We start from the raw sequence: 15,926 nt of genomic DNA on the forward strand, positions 1-15,926 counted from the left end.
AACCTGCCAGGATTCTCTGTCCATGGAATTTTCCAGGCAAGAGTACTAGAGTGGGTTGCCATTTCCTTTTCCAGGGGATCTTCCCGACTCAGGGATTGAACCTGAGTCTCCCGCATTACAGGCAGACGCTTTACCATCTGAGCCACCAGGGAAGCCCAAAATATAAAGGGAGGTGTCATCATAGTGGAACAGATAAACAATTGTACTTAATGATAAAATGTAGGCACACCCTATATAACTGAAAATGAATGAACTATAAATGTTCTATCAGGTGATGTCAGTGAGATGGCAGAGTAGGAAAACTCACCCTTATCTCTCCACAAGAGAATAACAGCTGGACAACTATTTGCAAACAGAAACAGCCCCAGGAGAACTCTGGACTCCAGTCATGAAGGTACAGCAGTACAGTAAAGGAAAAATACATAAATAAAAGAAGAACCACAAAGAACAGGTAGGAAGAAAGTTTTCCTCTCACCTGCATCATCCTGCACCCCAGGATGGCACAGCTCAGCACCCAAAGGGTCCCCTTCACTGGAGGATTCCATGGGCCAGGCAGGCAGGAAACTAAAGCAGAGTGAGCTTCCTCCTTCCCCAACCTCTCCAGGTGCTGCCTGAGGAGCTGTTTCATCCCAGCCAGAGCAAGGGGGTGATGGGCACAGCAGAGGCAACTGGAGACAGAAGAAAAGAAGGGACATAAGGGCAGGGTGTTACCACGGCCCCTGTGGAGCACTCTGTGGAGACCACAACATCTGAGGAGACCATCTGCTGTGGGCCTGAGTAGCCCTTGGGGCCACTGCAGACCCCCTCCAACTCTCACAGTCTGGACCTGGGAGTGGACACCAGCAGCCTGTATCAGAGCATCTCCGCAGCTTCCACCACTGAGCAGGCTGCTGGTTAATAGCCATTGCATCTGCTGCAGATCCCCTGAAGCTTTCATCACCAAAGGAGCCACAATTTTTGTCCTCAGAGATGCCAGCTGCCTGAGCCAATAGAACCCCCCTCCCTGGACCAGAAAAGCCCCAGTGAGGAGTGCCCCAGGCACCCCAGCACCAAGATCCAGCACAAGTGAGACTGGCCCTACAGGACTCACCATTGGCTCTAGTTCTAAAAACATACTCCTATCCTATGATCCAGCAACCATGCTCCCTGGTATCTACCCCAAAGAGCTGAAAACAGATCCAGAAAACCTGCAGACCAGTGTTTTTAAAAAATTTATTCATAATTCTCCAAATTTAGAAGCAACCAAGACATCCTTCAGTAGAAGAATGAGTGAATAAGCCATGGTACATCCAGACAATGGAATATCATTCAGCATGAAAAATAAATGAGCTATCAAGCTGTAAGAAGACATGGATGCGGGTGGTTTAGTCGCTAAGTCGTATCCGAGTCTTGCAACCTCATGGAATGTAGCCTGCCAGGCTCTTCTGTCCATGGGATTCTCCAGGCAAGAACACTGGAGTGGGTTACCATTTTCTTCTCCAGGGGATCTTCCCTACCCAGGAATCAAACCCGGGTGTCCTGCACCGCAGGTAGAGTCTTTACCAACTGAGCTAAGAGAAGACATGAGGGAAACATAAGTGCACGATACTAAGTGAAGAAGCCAATCTCTAAAGACGACATACTGTATGACTCCAACTATATGACACTCTGGAAAAGACAAAACTGTGGAGAGAGTAAAAAGATGAGTTGCCAGGGGTTGGGTTAGGGAAGGAAGCATGAATAGACAGCACCCAGAAAATTCTTAACACAGTGAAAATACTCTATAATGACACCACAATGATGGATACATGTAATTATACATTTGTCCAAACCCATAGAAGGTACAACACCATGAGTGAACCATAATGTGTATTATGGACTTTGAATGATTATTATGTGAGAATGTAGTTCATCAGTTGCAATAAATGTACCACTCTGATAGGGGATGTTGAAAACGGGGGAGGCTACACAGTGTGGAGGCAAGGGTATATGAGAAACTTCTATATCCTCCCCTTCATTATGTTGTAAACCAAAAGCTTCTTTAAAAAAATAAACTCTTAAAAAATAAATGGCCAAAGGACTTAAATAAACATTTCTCAAAAGAAGAAATTCAAATGGCTAACAAGTACATGCAAAGATATTCACAATCTCTATTCATCAGGGAAATACAGGTCAAAACCACAAACTCACCTGACTATCACTAGTCAGCATGGCTAGTATAAAAGTTAAAAAAGATTAATATTGATGAGGATGTGGAGAGGAGGGAACACTGGTACACTGTTGCTGGGGATGTAAATTGGTACAGCCATTATGGAGAATAGTATCAGTTCAGTTCAGTCGCTCAGTCGTGTCCGACTCTTTGCGACCCCATGAATTGCAGAATGCCAGGCCTCCCTGTCCATCACCAACTCCTGGAGTTCACTCAAACTCACATCCATTGAGTCAGTGATGCCATCCAGCCATCTCATCCTCTGTCTTCCCCTTTTCCTCCGGCCCCCAATCCCTAGCAGCATCAGAGTCTTTTCCAATGAGTCAACACTTCACATGAGGTGGCCAAAGTACTGGAGTTTCAGCTTTAGAATCATTCCTTCCAAAGAACACCCAGGACTGATTTCCTTTAGAATGGACTGTTTGGATCTCCTTGCAGTCCAAGGGACTCTGAAGAGTCTTCTCCAACACCACAGTTCAAAAGCATCAATTCTTCGGCGCTCAGCTTTCTTCACAGTCCAACTCTCACATCCATACACGACTACTGGAAAAACCATAGCCTTGACTAGACGGACCTTTGTGGGCAAAGTAATGTCTCTGCTTTTGAATATGCTATCTAGGTTGATCATAACTTTCCTTCCAAGGAGTAAGTGTCTTTTAATTTCATGTCTGCAGTCACCATCTGCAGTGATTTTGGAGCCCAAAAATAAAGTCTGACACTGTTTCCACTGCTTCCCCATTCATTTCCCATGAAGTGATGGGACTGGATGCCATTATCTTCGTTTTCTGAATGTTGAGCTTTAAGCCAACTTTTTCACTCTCCTCTTTCACTTTCATCAAGAGGCTTTTTAGTTTCTCTTCACTTTCTGCCATAAAGGTGGTGTCATCTGCATATCTGAGGTTATTGATATTTCTCCTGGCAATCTTGATTCCAGCTTGTGCTTCTTTCAGCCCAGCGTTTCTCATGATGTACTCTGTATAGAAGTTTAATAGGCAGGGTGACAATATACAGCTTTGATGTACTCCTTTTCCCATTTGGAACCAGTCTGCTGTTCCATGTCCAGTTCTAACTGTTGCTTCCTGACTTGCATATAGGTTTCTCAAGAGGCAGGTCAGGTGGTCTGGTATCCCCATCTCTTTCAGAATTTTCCACAGTTTATTGTGATCCACACTGTCAAAGGGTTTGGCATAGTCAATAAAGCAGAAATACATGTTTTTCTGGAACTCTCTTGCTTTTTCAAGAATAGTATGGAGGTTATTTAAAAACTTAAAACTGGAAGTAACATGATCCAGCAACTCCACTTTTGTGTACATATCAAAAATACTTGAAATTAGCATTTGAAAAGATATTTGTACCCCTATGCTAACTGAAGCATTACGTACCATAACCAAGTTATGGACACAACCAATGTGTCTATGAAAGGATTAAAAATGTAAGACACAGATATATATAGGTATGTGTCTCTACATCTTCTCTATATATACATACACACACATACATATTCCCAATGAAATATTATTCAGCCTTACAGAAAAGCAACCCTGCCATTTGCAATAACATGGGTAGAGCCATGTGAAATTACAGCTCTGTGAACATTATGTTCACAGAACATTATGCTAAGTGAAATAAGCAAGACATAAGAAGCAAAATACTGGGCCTTGAAAGAGTCCTGTGTTGTTATTTTTCATCACTACCTCCCCGGGTCGGGAGTGGGTAACTGGGCCAAAGAACTAAATAGACATTTCTCCAAAGAAGACATACAGATGGCTAACAAACACATGAAAAGATGCTCAACATCACTCATTATCAGAGAAATGCAAATCAAAACCACTATGAGGTACCATTTCATGCCAGTCAGAATGGCTGCGATCCAAAAGTCTCCAAGTAATAAATGCTGGAGAGGGTGTGGAGAAAAGGGAACCCTCTTACACTGTTGGTGGGAATGCAAACTAGTACAGCCGCTATGGAGAACAGTGTGGAGATTCCTTAAAAAACTGGAAATAGAACTGCCTTATGACCCAGCAATCCCACTGCTGGGCATACACACTGAGGAAACCAGAAGGGAAAGAGACACGTGTACCCCAATGTTCATCGCAGCACTGTTTATAATAGCCAGGACATGGAAGCAACCTGGATGTCCATCAGCAGATGAATGGATAAGAAAGCAGTGGTACATATACACAATGGAGTACTACTCAGCCATTAAAAAGAATACATTTGAATCAGTTCTGATGAGGTGGATGAAACTGGAGCCTATTATACAGAGTGAAGTAAGCCAGAAAGAAAAACACCAATACAGTATACTAACGCATATATATGGAATTTAGAAAGATGGTAACAACAACCCTGTGTACGAGACAGCAAAAGAGACACTGATGTATAGAACAGTCTTATGGACTCTGTGGGAGAGGGAGAGGGTGGGAAGATTTGGGAGAATGGCACTGAAACATGTATAATATCATGTATGAAACGAGTTGCCAGTCCAGGTTCGATGCATGATACTGGATGCTTGGGGCTGGTGCACTGGGACGACCCAGAAGGATGGTGTGGGGAGGGAGGAGGGAGGAGGGTTCGGGATGGGGAACACATGTATACCTGTGGCGGATTCATTTTGATATTTGGCAAAACTAATACAATTATGTAAAATTTAAAAATAAAATAAAATTTAAAAAAAAAAAGAAGCAAAATACTGCATGATCTTACTTTGTGGAATGTAAATAGTCAAATTCATGAAAGTAGAGTAGAATGGTGATTGCAAGGGTATGGCAGACGGAGAAATGGAATGATTTTGATCAAAAGGTTATAAATTTTCAGTTACACAAGCTGAATAAATTATAGAGATGCAATGTACAGCTTGATGAGTATAGATAATGATACAAAATTGCATATTTGAAATTTTCCAAGATGATATGTATTAAATTTTCTGGACACAGGCACAGAAAATGGTAACTATGCAGAGGTGACAGATACATTGCTTAACTGCGACCTTTTCTCAATGTACAAGACATATATCAAAATATTAAGTTGTATACCTTAAATTCTACAATTTGTATATATCAAAGATATCTCAGTAAAGTTGTTTCTTTTTTTTAATTTTATTTTATTTTTAAAATTAACAATATTGATTGGTTCTGCCATATATAGAAATGAATCCGCCACAGGCATACACGTGTTCCCCATCCTGAACCCTCCTCCCTCCTCCCTCCCCATACCATCCCTCTGGGTCTTAAAGTTTCTAAGTAGGGTGACTTCAGTCATTAAAAGCAATCTTCAACAACCAAACAATATGAAAAATTACATGTGTTAATGTCACCTATCTTTTGAGATACTCACATTCCAAAAGGAGAAGGGCAAAATAAATGGCATTTTAGAGGATATGTAGGGAAAAAAAACGTTAAACTACACTATCATTTCTTACAAACAATGAGTATTTCTATTTAGAATTTTGTTTCTTTATATATGTTCACTATGACAATGTTAAAGCTAGAATAAATAAAGAAAATAAGCAGACACAAGAAAGCCTTCCTCAGCAATCAATGCAAAGAAATAGAGGAAAACAACAGAATGGGAAAAACTAGAGATCTCTTCAAGAAAATTAGAGATACCAAGGGAACATTTCATGCAAAGATGGGCTCGATAAAGGACATAAATGGTATGGACCTAACAGAAGCAGAAGAAATTAAGAAGGGGTGGCAAGAACACAGAAGAACTGTACAAAAAAGATCTTCACGACCCAGATAATCATGATGATGTGATCGCTGACCTAGAGCCAGACATCCTTGAATGTGAAGTCAAGTGGGCCTTAGAAAGCATCACTATGAACAAAGCTAGTGGAGGTGATGGAATTCCAGTTGAGCTATTTCAAATCCTGAAAGATGACACTGTGAAAGTGCTGCACTCAATATGCCAGCAAATTTGGAAAACTCAGCAGTGGCCACAAGACTGGAAAAGGTCAGTTTTCATTCCAATCCCAAAGAAAGGTAATGCCAAAGAATGCTCAAACTACCGCACAATTGCACTCATCTCACATGCTAGTAAAGTAATGCTCAAAATTCTCAAGCCAGGCTTCAGCAATACGTGAAGAATGAACTTCCTGATGTTCAAGTTGGTTTTAGAAAAAGGAGAGGAACCAGAGATCAACTTGCCAACATCCACTGGATCATGGAAAAAGCAAGAGAGTTCCAGAAAAACATCTATTTCTGCTTTATTGACTATGCCAAAGCCTTTGACTGTGTGGATCACAATAAACTGGAAAATTCTGAAAGGGATGGGAATGCCAGGCCCCTGACCTGCCTCTTGTGAAACCTGTATGCAGGTCAGGAAGCAACAGTTAGAACTGGACATGGAACAACAGACTGGTTCCAAATAGGAAAAGGAGTACATCAAGGCTGTATGTTGTCACCCTGCTTATTTAACTTATATGCAGAGTACATCATGAGAAACGCTGGGCTCGAAGAAGCACAAGCTGGAATCAAGATTGCCAGGAGAAATATCAATAACCTCAGATATGCAGATGACACCACCCTTATGGCAGAAAGTGAAGAGGAACTCAAAAGCCTCTTGATGAAATTGAAAGTGGAGAGTGAAAAAGTTGGCTTAAAGCTCAACGTTCAGAAAACGAAGATCATGGCATCTGGTCCCATCACATCATGGGAAATAGATGGAAAAACAGTGGAAACAGTGTCAGACTTTATTTTTGGGGGCTCCAAAATCACTGCAGATGATGACTGCAGCCATGAAATTAAAAGACGCTTACTCCTTGGAAGGAAAGTTATGATCAACCTAGATAGCATATTCAAAAGCAGAGACATTACTTTGCCAACTAAGGTCCGTCTAGTCAAGTCTATGGTTTTTCCTGTGGTCATGTATGGATGTGAGAGTTGGACTGTGAAGAAGGCTGAGCACCGAAGAATTGATGCTTTTGAACTGTGGTGTTGGAGAAGACTCTTGAGAGTCCCGTGGACTGCAAGAACATCCAACCAGTCCATTCCGAAGGAGATCAGCCCTGGGATTTCTTTGGAGGGAATGATGCTAAAGCTGAAACTCCAGTACTTTGGCTACCTCATGCGAAGAGTTGACTCATTGGAAAAGACTATGATGATGGGAGGGCTTGCGGGCAGGAGGAGAAGGGGACGACAGAGGATGAGATGGCTGGATGGCATCACTGACTCGATGGATGTGAGTCTGAGTGAACTCTGGGAGTTGGTGATGGACAGGGAGGCCTGGTCTGCTGTGATTCATGGGGTCGCAAAGAGTCGGACACGACTGAGTGACTGAACTGAACTGAACTGAAACCATAACCCAGAGATAACATTCAATCAGTTCAGTTAAACAGCTCAGTCATGTCCACTTATTGCTACTCCATGGACTACAGCACACCAGGCTTCCCTGTCTATCACCAACTACCGGAGCTTGCTCAAACTCATGTCCATCGAATCGGTGATGCCATCCAACCATCTCAACCTCTGACATCCCCTTCTCCTCCGGCCCTCAATCTTTCCCAGCATCTGCGTCTTCTTCAATGAGTCAGTTCTTCAGATCAGGTGGCCAAAGTATTGGAGTTTCAGCTTCAACACCAGTATATCCAATGAATATTCGGACTGATTTCCTTTAGGAAGGACTGGTTGGATGTCCTTGCCGTCCAAGGGACTCTCAAGAGTCTTCTCCAACATCACAGTTCAAAGGCATCAACTCTTCGACGCTCAGCTTTCTTTATAGTCCCAACTCTCACATCTATACATGTCTACTGGAAAAACCGTAATTTTGATTAGACAGATCTTTGTTGGAAAAGTGATGTCTTTGCTTTTTAATATTCTTTCTAGGTTGGTCATAGCTTGTCTTCCAAGGAGCAAGCATCTTTTAACTTCATGGCTGTGGTGACTTTGGAGCCCGCCAAATTAAAATCTCTCATTGTTTCCATTGTTTCACCATCTATTTGCCATGAAATAATGGGACTGGGGCCTCTTGAGAAACCTATATGCAGATCAGGAAGCAACAGTTAGAACTGGACATGGAACAACAGACTGGTTCCAAATAGGAAAAGGAGTATATCAAGGCTGTATATTCTCACCCTGCTTATTTAACTTATATGCAGAGTACATCATGAGAAACGCTGGGCTCGAAGAAGCACAGGCTAGAATCAGGATTGCCAGGAGAAATATCAATAACGTCAAATGTGCAGATGACACCACCCTTATGGCAGAAAGTGAAGAGGAACTAAAGAGCCTCTTGATGAAAGTGAAAGAGGAGAGTGAAAAAGTTGGCTTAAAGCTCAACATTCAGAAAACTAAGAACATGGCATCCAGTCCCATCACTTCATGGGAAATAGATGGAAAAACAGTGGAAACGGTGTTAGACTTTATTTTTGGGGGCTCCAAAATCACTGCAGATGGTGACTGCAGCCATGAAATTAAAAGACACTTACTCCTTGGAAGGAAAGTTATGATCAACCTAGATAGCATATTAAAAAGCAGAGATATTACTTGCCCACAAAGGTCCGTCTAGTCAAGGCTATGGTTTTTCCAGTGGTCATGTATGGATGTAAGAGTTAGACTGTGAAGAAAGCTGAGCACAGAAGAATTGATGCTTTTGAACTGTGCTGTTGAGAAGACTCTTGAGAGTCTCTTGGACTGCAAGGAGATCCAACCAGTCCATTCTAAAGGAGATCAGTCCTGGGTGTTCAATGGAAGGACTGATGCTGAAGCTGAAACTCCAATACTTTGGCCACCTCATGTGAAGAGTTGACTCATTGGAAAAGACTCTGGTGCTGGGAGGGATTCAGGGCAGGTGGAGAAGGGGAAGACATAGGATGAGATTGCTGGATGGCATCACGGACTTGATGGACATGAGTTTGAGTGAACTCTGGGAGTTGGTGATGGACAGGAAGGCCTGGGGTGCTGCAATTCATGGGGATGCAAAGAGTCAGACACAACTGACCAACTGAACTGAACTGAATGGGACCAGATGCCATGATCTTAGTTTTTTCAATGTTGGGTTTTTCACTTTCCTTTCACTTTCATCAAGAAGCTCTTTAGTTCTTCTTCACTTTCTGTTATAAGGATGGTGTCATCTGTGTATCTGAGGGTAATTGATATATCTCCTGGCAATCTTGATTCCAGCTTATGCTTCATCTAGCCTGGCATTTCACGTGATGTACAGTGCATATAAGTTAAATATTCAGATGACAATATACAACCATGATGTACTGGTTTCCTGATTTGGAACCAGTCTGTTCTTCCATGTCCAGTTCTGGCTGTTGCTTCCTGACCTGCATACAGATTTCTCAGGAAGAAGGCCAGGTGATCTGGTATTCTTATCTCTTGAAGAATTTTCCACAGTTTGTTGTGATCGACACAGTCAAAGTCTTTGGCATAGTCAATAAAGCAGAAGTAGATGATTTTGTTTGGAACTCTCTTGCTTTCTCAATGATCCAATGGATGTTGGCAATTTGATCCCTGGTTCCTCTGCCTTTTCTAAATCCAGCTTGAAGATCTGGAGGTTCACAGTTCATGTACTACTGTTAAAGCCTGGCTTGGAGAATTTTGAGCATTACTTTACTAGCGTGTGAGATGAATGCAATTGTGCGGTGGTTTGAGCATTCTTTGGCATTGCCTTTCTTTGGGATTGGAATGAAAACTGACCTTTTCCAGTCCTGTGGCCACTGCTGAGTTTTCCAAATTTGCCGGCATATGTAGTGCAGCACTTTCACAGCATCATCCTTCAGGATTTGAAATAGCTCAACTGGAATTCCATCACCTCCACTAGCTTTGTTTGTAGTTACGCTTTCGAAGGCCCACTTGACTTCACATTCCAGGATGTCTGGCTCTAGGTGGGTGATCACACCATCGTGATTATCTGGGTCATAAACATCTTTTTTGTATAGTTCTGTGTATTCTTGCCACCCCTTCTTAATATCTTGTGCTTTTGTTAGGTCCATACCATTTCTTTCCTTCATTGTGCCCATCTTTGCATGAAATGTTCCCTTGATATCTCTAATTTTCTTAAATAGATCTCTAGTCTTTCCAATCCTATTGTTTTCCTCTATTTCTCTGCATTGATCACTGAGGAAGGCTTTCTTATCTCTCCTTGCTATTCTTTGGAACTCTGCATTCAAGTGGGTACATCTTTCCTTTTCTTCTTTACCTTTTAGCCTCTCTTCTTTTCTCAGCTATTTGTAAGGCCTCCTCAGACAACCATTTTTCTTTTTTGCATTTCTTTTTCTTTAATATAACTCTCAATATTTGGTGTTTAAATGTGTTCTATTATTTACACAACAGAAACAAACTGACAGACTTAGAGAAGAGCTTATAGTTACCAGGGGGAAGATTGGGTAGGGGAGGGACAGATTGGGTGTTTGATATGGACATGTGAACATTGCTATATATAATATGGTTAACCTACGATGACATATTGTATAGCACAGGGAACTCTGTTCAATACTCTGTAATAACCTAAATGGGGAAAGAAGAATAGAAACATATATATGTATAAATGAGGGGAGACATTAGCCACACAGATCATGAGAAGCCTTGTGGGTTGTTGTATGGAACTTTAAAGAAATGGAGAATCATTGAGGGATTTGAGCAGAGAAGACAGGTAAATTAACATATATGAAAAGTGAAAGTGAAAGTCACTCAATCATGTCTGATTCTTTGCAACCCCGTGGACTATACAGTCCATGGAATTCTCCAGGCCAGAATACTGGAGTGAGTAGCCCCTCCCTTCTCCAGGGAATCTTCCCCAACCCAGGGATTAATCCAGGTCTCCCACACTACAGACAGATTCTTTATCAGCTGAGCCACCAGGGAAGCCCCAAACATATATGAAAAGGACTTCTCTAGATCCTGTGCTGAGATTAGCTCATGTGGGAAAATGTAGAAACTGGATGAGCAGTCAAGGGATGCCCCAGTGATGTAACCAAAGACATCAGGGGCCCGGAGCAAAACCTAACAGGTGGAAGTGGCAGAAGGTAACTGTATTTCTCACTACATATAAAATTAAAACCAAAAATAACTCATTATTGACTGGATGTGGTATGTATCAATAAAAGAAAGAGAGGCGACAAAGACAACACCAAGGTTTATGACTAGACAATCAGAAGAGTAAAACTGCCAATAATGAGAAATTCTAAGGTAGGAAATGCTAAGGAAAGAACAAATGTAGCTTCATAATATTTAAAATTTTCTATAGCATACCCTTAAAAATAGCTTTGAAATAGCTGTGACACCAAAATCTAAACATTATTTTATAAAGCATGATAAGGAAAACTTAAAAAAAAAAACCATAAAATATATCAATTATTCAGTCTTATAAAAGAATTAATGCTAAAATATTTCATTTTCTCTAGCTTTATTGAGATCTATTTGACATATAAAATTGTGTACGCTTACAGATTATAATGTGATGATTTAATATACATCGTATTTCCCTCATGAAATGATTACAGTGTTTAGTTCTGAGGTTAACCCATTACCTCTCATAGAAACAAAACAACTAGCCCAAAATGGAGCTACTTATGTTAAGTCCAACACCACCAGAGACTTAATTAGTTTCAGCTCTCCTAGAATTGGACTCTTACAGCAGTCAGTCAGGGTTGCTTGATCAGCACTAGCGAGGTCGTCTGCCCAACAGACACCTGCCATCCCCTATAGAGAAGATAACCTTCCAACAAACAACCTGCTTTTTTGCCTAGTATAATATAGCATCACTGTTCTCATTCCTTTCTATCTATAAGTCTTTCATTTTGTACAGATCCTTGGAGCTTCTTTCTATCTGTTAGATTGGATTCTGTCCAGTTCATAAATTATGGAATAAAACCAAAAACACCTTTAAAATTAATTCAGTTGAACTTTGTTTTTTAACATCTCACATAGTTCCACTTTTACGCCTGTGATGATAAGATGTAAGATCTACTCTTTGGCAGCTCTAAGGTATACAATGTAGTATTGTTAACTATGCTACTGCTACTGCTGCTGCTAAGTCGCTTCAGTCGTGTCCGACTCTGTGCGACCCCAGAGACGGCAGCCCACCAGGCTCCCGTCCCTGGGATTCTCCAGGCAAGAACACTGGAGTGGGTCACCATTTCCTTCTCCAATGCATAAAAGTGAAAAGTGAAAGTGAAGTCGTTCAGTCGTGTCCGACTCTTAGTGACCCCACGGACTGCAGCCCACCAGGCTCCTCCATCCATGGGATTTTCCAGGCAAGAGTACTGGAGTGGGGTGACATTGCCTTCTCCATAACTTTGCTAACTATACTTTAAATTAGATCCCCAGAAGTTAATTATCTTATAACTGCACATTAGTACATTTTGACCAACATCTTTCTATTTCTCCTGCATCCCAGAACCTGGTGACCACCAATCTACTCTGTGTATGAGTTCAACATTTTGAGATTCCACATATAAGTGAGAGCATACAATACTTGTCTTTCTCTGTTTTATCACACTTAACATAATGCCCTTCAGATCCATCTATGTGGCTTCAAAAGGCAGCAGTTCTTTCTAATGGCTGAGAAATCTTCCACTGAATATATAAACCAGATTTTCTTCACCACTCATCAGTGGACATTTTAGTTGTTTCCATGTCTTGATTATAGCAACTAATGCTTGAATGAACATGGTAATATAGATATCTCTTTAAAATAAGTATTTCACTTCATTCAAGTAAATAAAAAGAAGTGGTATTACCAGATGATAAGGTAATTCCGCAGTTTGTTGTGATCCACACAGTCAAAACTTTGGCGTAGGCAATAAAGCAGAAGTAGATGTATTCTGGAACTCTCTTGCTTTCTCAATGATCCAATGGATGGTGGCAATTTGATCTCTGGTTCCTCTTCCTTTTCTAAAACCAGCTTGAACATCAGGAAGTTCACGGTTCACGTATTGCTGTAGCCTGGCTTGGAGAATTTTGAGTATTACTTTACTAGCATGTGAGATGAGTGCAATTGTGCAGTAGTTTGAGCATTCTTTGGCATTGCCTTTATTTGGGATTGGAATGAAAACTGACCTTTTCCAGTCCTGTGGCCACTGCTGAGTTTTCCAAATTTGCTGGCATATTGAGTGCAGCACTTTCACAGTATCATCTTTCAGGATTTGAAATAGCTCAACTGGAATTCCATCACCTCTATTAGCTTTGTTTATAGTGATGCTTCCTAAGGCTCACTTGATTTCGCATTTCAGGATGTCTGGCTCTTGGTGGCTGATCACACCATTGTGGTTATCTGGGTCATGAAGATCTTTTTTTGTATAGTTCTTCTATGTATTCTTGCCACCCCTTCTTAATATCTTGTGCTTTTATTAGGTCCATACCATTTCTGTCCTTTATTGTGCCCATCTTTGCATGAAATGCTCCCTTGGTATCTCTAATTTTCTTGAAGTGATTTCTAGACTTTCCCATTCTATTGTATTCTTCTATTTCTTTGCACTGATCACTGGGGAAGGCTTTCTTATTTCTCCTTGCTCTTCTTTGGAACTTTGCATTCAAATGGGCATATCTTTTCTTTTTTCCTTTGCTTTTAGCTTCTCTTCTTTTCTCAGCTATTTGTAAGGCCTCCTCAGACAATTATTTTGCCTTTTTGCATTTCTTTGTCTTGGGGATGGTCTTCATCACTACCTCCTGTACAATGTCACAAACCACCGTCCATAGTTCATCAGGCACTCTGTCTATCCGATCTGATCCCCTGAGTCTATTTGTCACTTCCACTGTATAGTTGTAAGGGCTTTGATTTAGGTCATATCTGAATGATCTAGTGGTTTTCCCTATTTTCTTCAATTTAAATCTGAATTTGGCAATAAGGAGTTCATGATCTGAGCCACAGTCAGTTCAGTTCAGTCGCTCAGTCGTGTCCAACTCTTTGTGACCCCATAAACCACAGCACACCAGGCCTCCCTGTCCATCACCAATTCCCAAGGTCCACCCAGACCCATGTCCATCGAGTCAGTGATGCCATCCAGCCATCTCATCCTCTGTCGTCCCCTTCTCCTCCTGCCCTCAGTCCTTCCCAGCATCAGGGTCTTTTCAAATGAGTCAGCTCTTCGCATCAGGTGGCCAAAATATTGGAGTTTCAGCTTCAACATCAGTCCTTCCAATGAACACCCAGGACTGATCTCCTTTAGGATGGACTGGTGGGATCTCCTTGCAGTCCAAGGGACTCTCAAGAGTCTTCTCCAACACCACAGTTCAAAAGCATCAATTCTTCGGCGCTCAGCCTTCTTTAGTCCAACTTTCACATCCATACATGATCACTGGAAAAACCATAGCCTTGACTAGATTAACCTTTGTTGGCAAAGTAATGTCTCTGCGTTTTAATATGATGTTTAAGTTGGTCATAACTTTCCTTCCAAGGAACAAGCATCTTTTAATTTCTTGGCTGCAATCACCATCTGAAGTGATTTTGGAGCCCCCCAAAATAAAGTCAGCCACTGTGTCCACTGTTTCCCCATCAATTTTCCATGAAATGATGAGATCAGATGCCATGATCTTAGTTTTCTGAATGTTGAGCTTTAAGCCAACTTTTTTACTCTCCACTTTCACTTTCATCAAGAGGCTTTTTAGTTCTTCTTCAATTTCTGCCATAAGGGCGGTGCTATCTGCATATCTGAGGTTATTGATATTTCTCCTGGCAATCTTGATTCCAGCCTGTGCTTCCTCCAGCCCAGCGTTTCTCATGATGTACTCTGCATATAAGTTAAATAAGCAGGGTGACAATATACAGCCTTTTCCTATTTGGAACGTCTGTTGTTCCATGTCCAGTTCTAACTGTTGCTTCCTGACCTGCGTACAGGTTTCTCAGAGGCAGGTCAGGTGGTCTGGTATTCCTATCTCTTTCAGAATTTTCCACAGTTTATTGTGATCCACATAGTCAAAGGCTTTAGCACAGTCAATAAAGCAGAGATAGATGTTTTTTCTGGAACTCTCTTGCTTTTTTGATGATCCAGCGGATGTTGGCAATTTGATCCCTGGTTCCTCTGCCTTTTCTAAAACCAGCTTGAACATCTGGAAGTTCACAGTTCACATATCCCTGAAGCCTGGCTTGGAGAATTTTGAGCATTACTTTACTAGCGTGTGAGATGAGTGCAATTGTGTGATAGTTTTAGCATTCTTTGGCATTGCCTTTCTTTGGGATTGGAATGAAAACTGACCTTTTCCAGTCCTGTGGCCACTGCTGAGTTTTCCAAATTTGCTGGCATATTGAGTGCAGCACTTTCCCTGCATCTGTCAGCACCCACTTTTGTTTTTCCTGACTGAATAAGGCATCTCCATCTTTGGCCGCAAAGAAATCAGAAAAATCTGATTTCAGTATTGGCCACCTGGTGATATCCACGTGGAGAGTCTTCTCTTGTGTTATTGGAATAGGGTGTTTGCTATGACCAGCGTGTTCTCTTGGCAAATCTCTATTAGCCTTTGCCCTGCTTCATTGTGTACTCCAAAGCCAAATTTGTCTATTACTCCAGGTATCTCTTGACCTCCTAATCTTGCATTCCAGTTCACTATTTTCTTAAAGGGATGGGAATACCAGACCATGTTCCCTCCCTCCTGAGAAATCCGTATGCAGGTCAAGAAGTTACAGTTAGAACTGGACAAGGAACAACAGACTGTCCAAATCGGGAAAGGAGTATATCAAGGCTGTATATTTTCACCTTCCTTATTTAGCTTCTATACAGAGTACATCATGTGAATCGCCAGGCTGAATGAAGCAAAAGCTGGAATCAAGATTGCAGGGAGAAATATCAGTAAGCTCA

The 15,926-nt window shown here is 41.4% G+C and overlaps 1 long non-coding RNA gene across 2 annotated transcripts in view; it reads right to left on the reverse strand.

The window, feature by feature from the left end:
• Window positions 1-1,236: 1,236 nt before the first annotated feature.
• LOC129652816 (uncharacterized) overlaps window positions 1,237-15,926 on the reverse strand; it is a 51,148-nt gene continuing 36,458 nt past the window's right edge. Inside the window, exon 4 of one of the 2 annotated variants that reach the window (XR_008714796.1) lies at window positions 1,237-1,545. This is a non-coding gene — a long non-coding RNA (uncharacterized LOC129652816). Of the gene's footprint in view, window positions 1,551-15,926 lie in introns of both variants that reach the window. The other variant, XR_008714791.1, reaches the window with a different exon arrangement.

Source organism: Bubalus kerabau, chromosome 5, assembly GCF_029407905.1.
Source record: "Bubalus kerabau isolate K-KA32 ecotype Philippines breed swamp buffalo chromosome 5, PCC_UOA_SB_1v2, whole genome shotgun sequence".
Taxonomy (NCBI): Eukaryota; Metazoa; Chordata; class Mammalia; order Artiodactyla; family Bovidae; genus Bubalus; species Bubalus kerabau.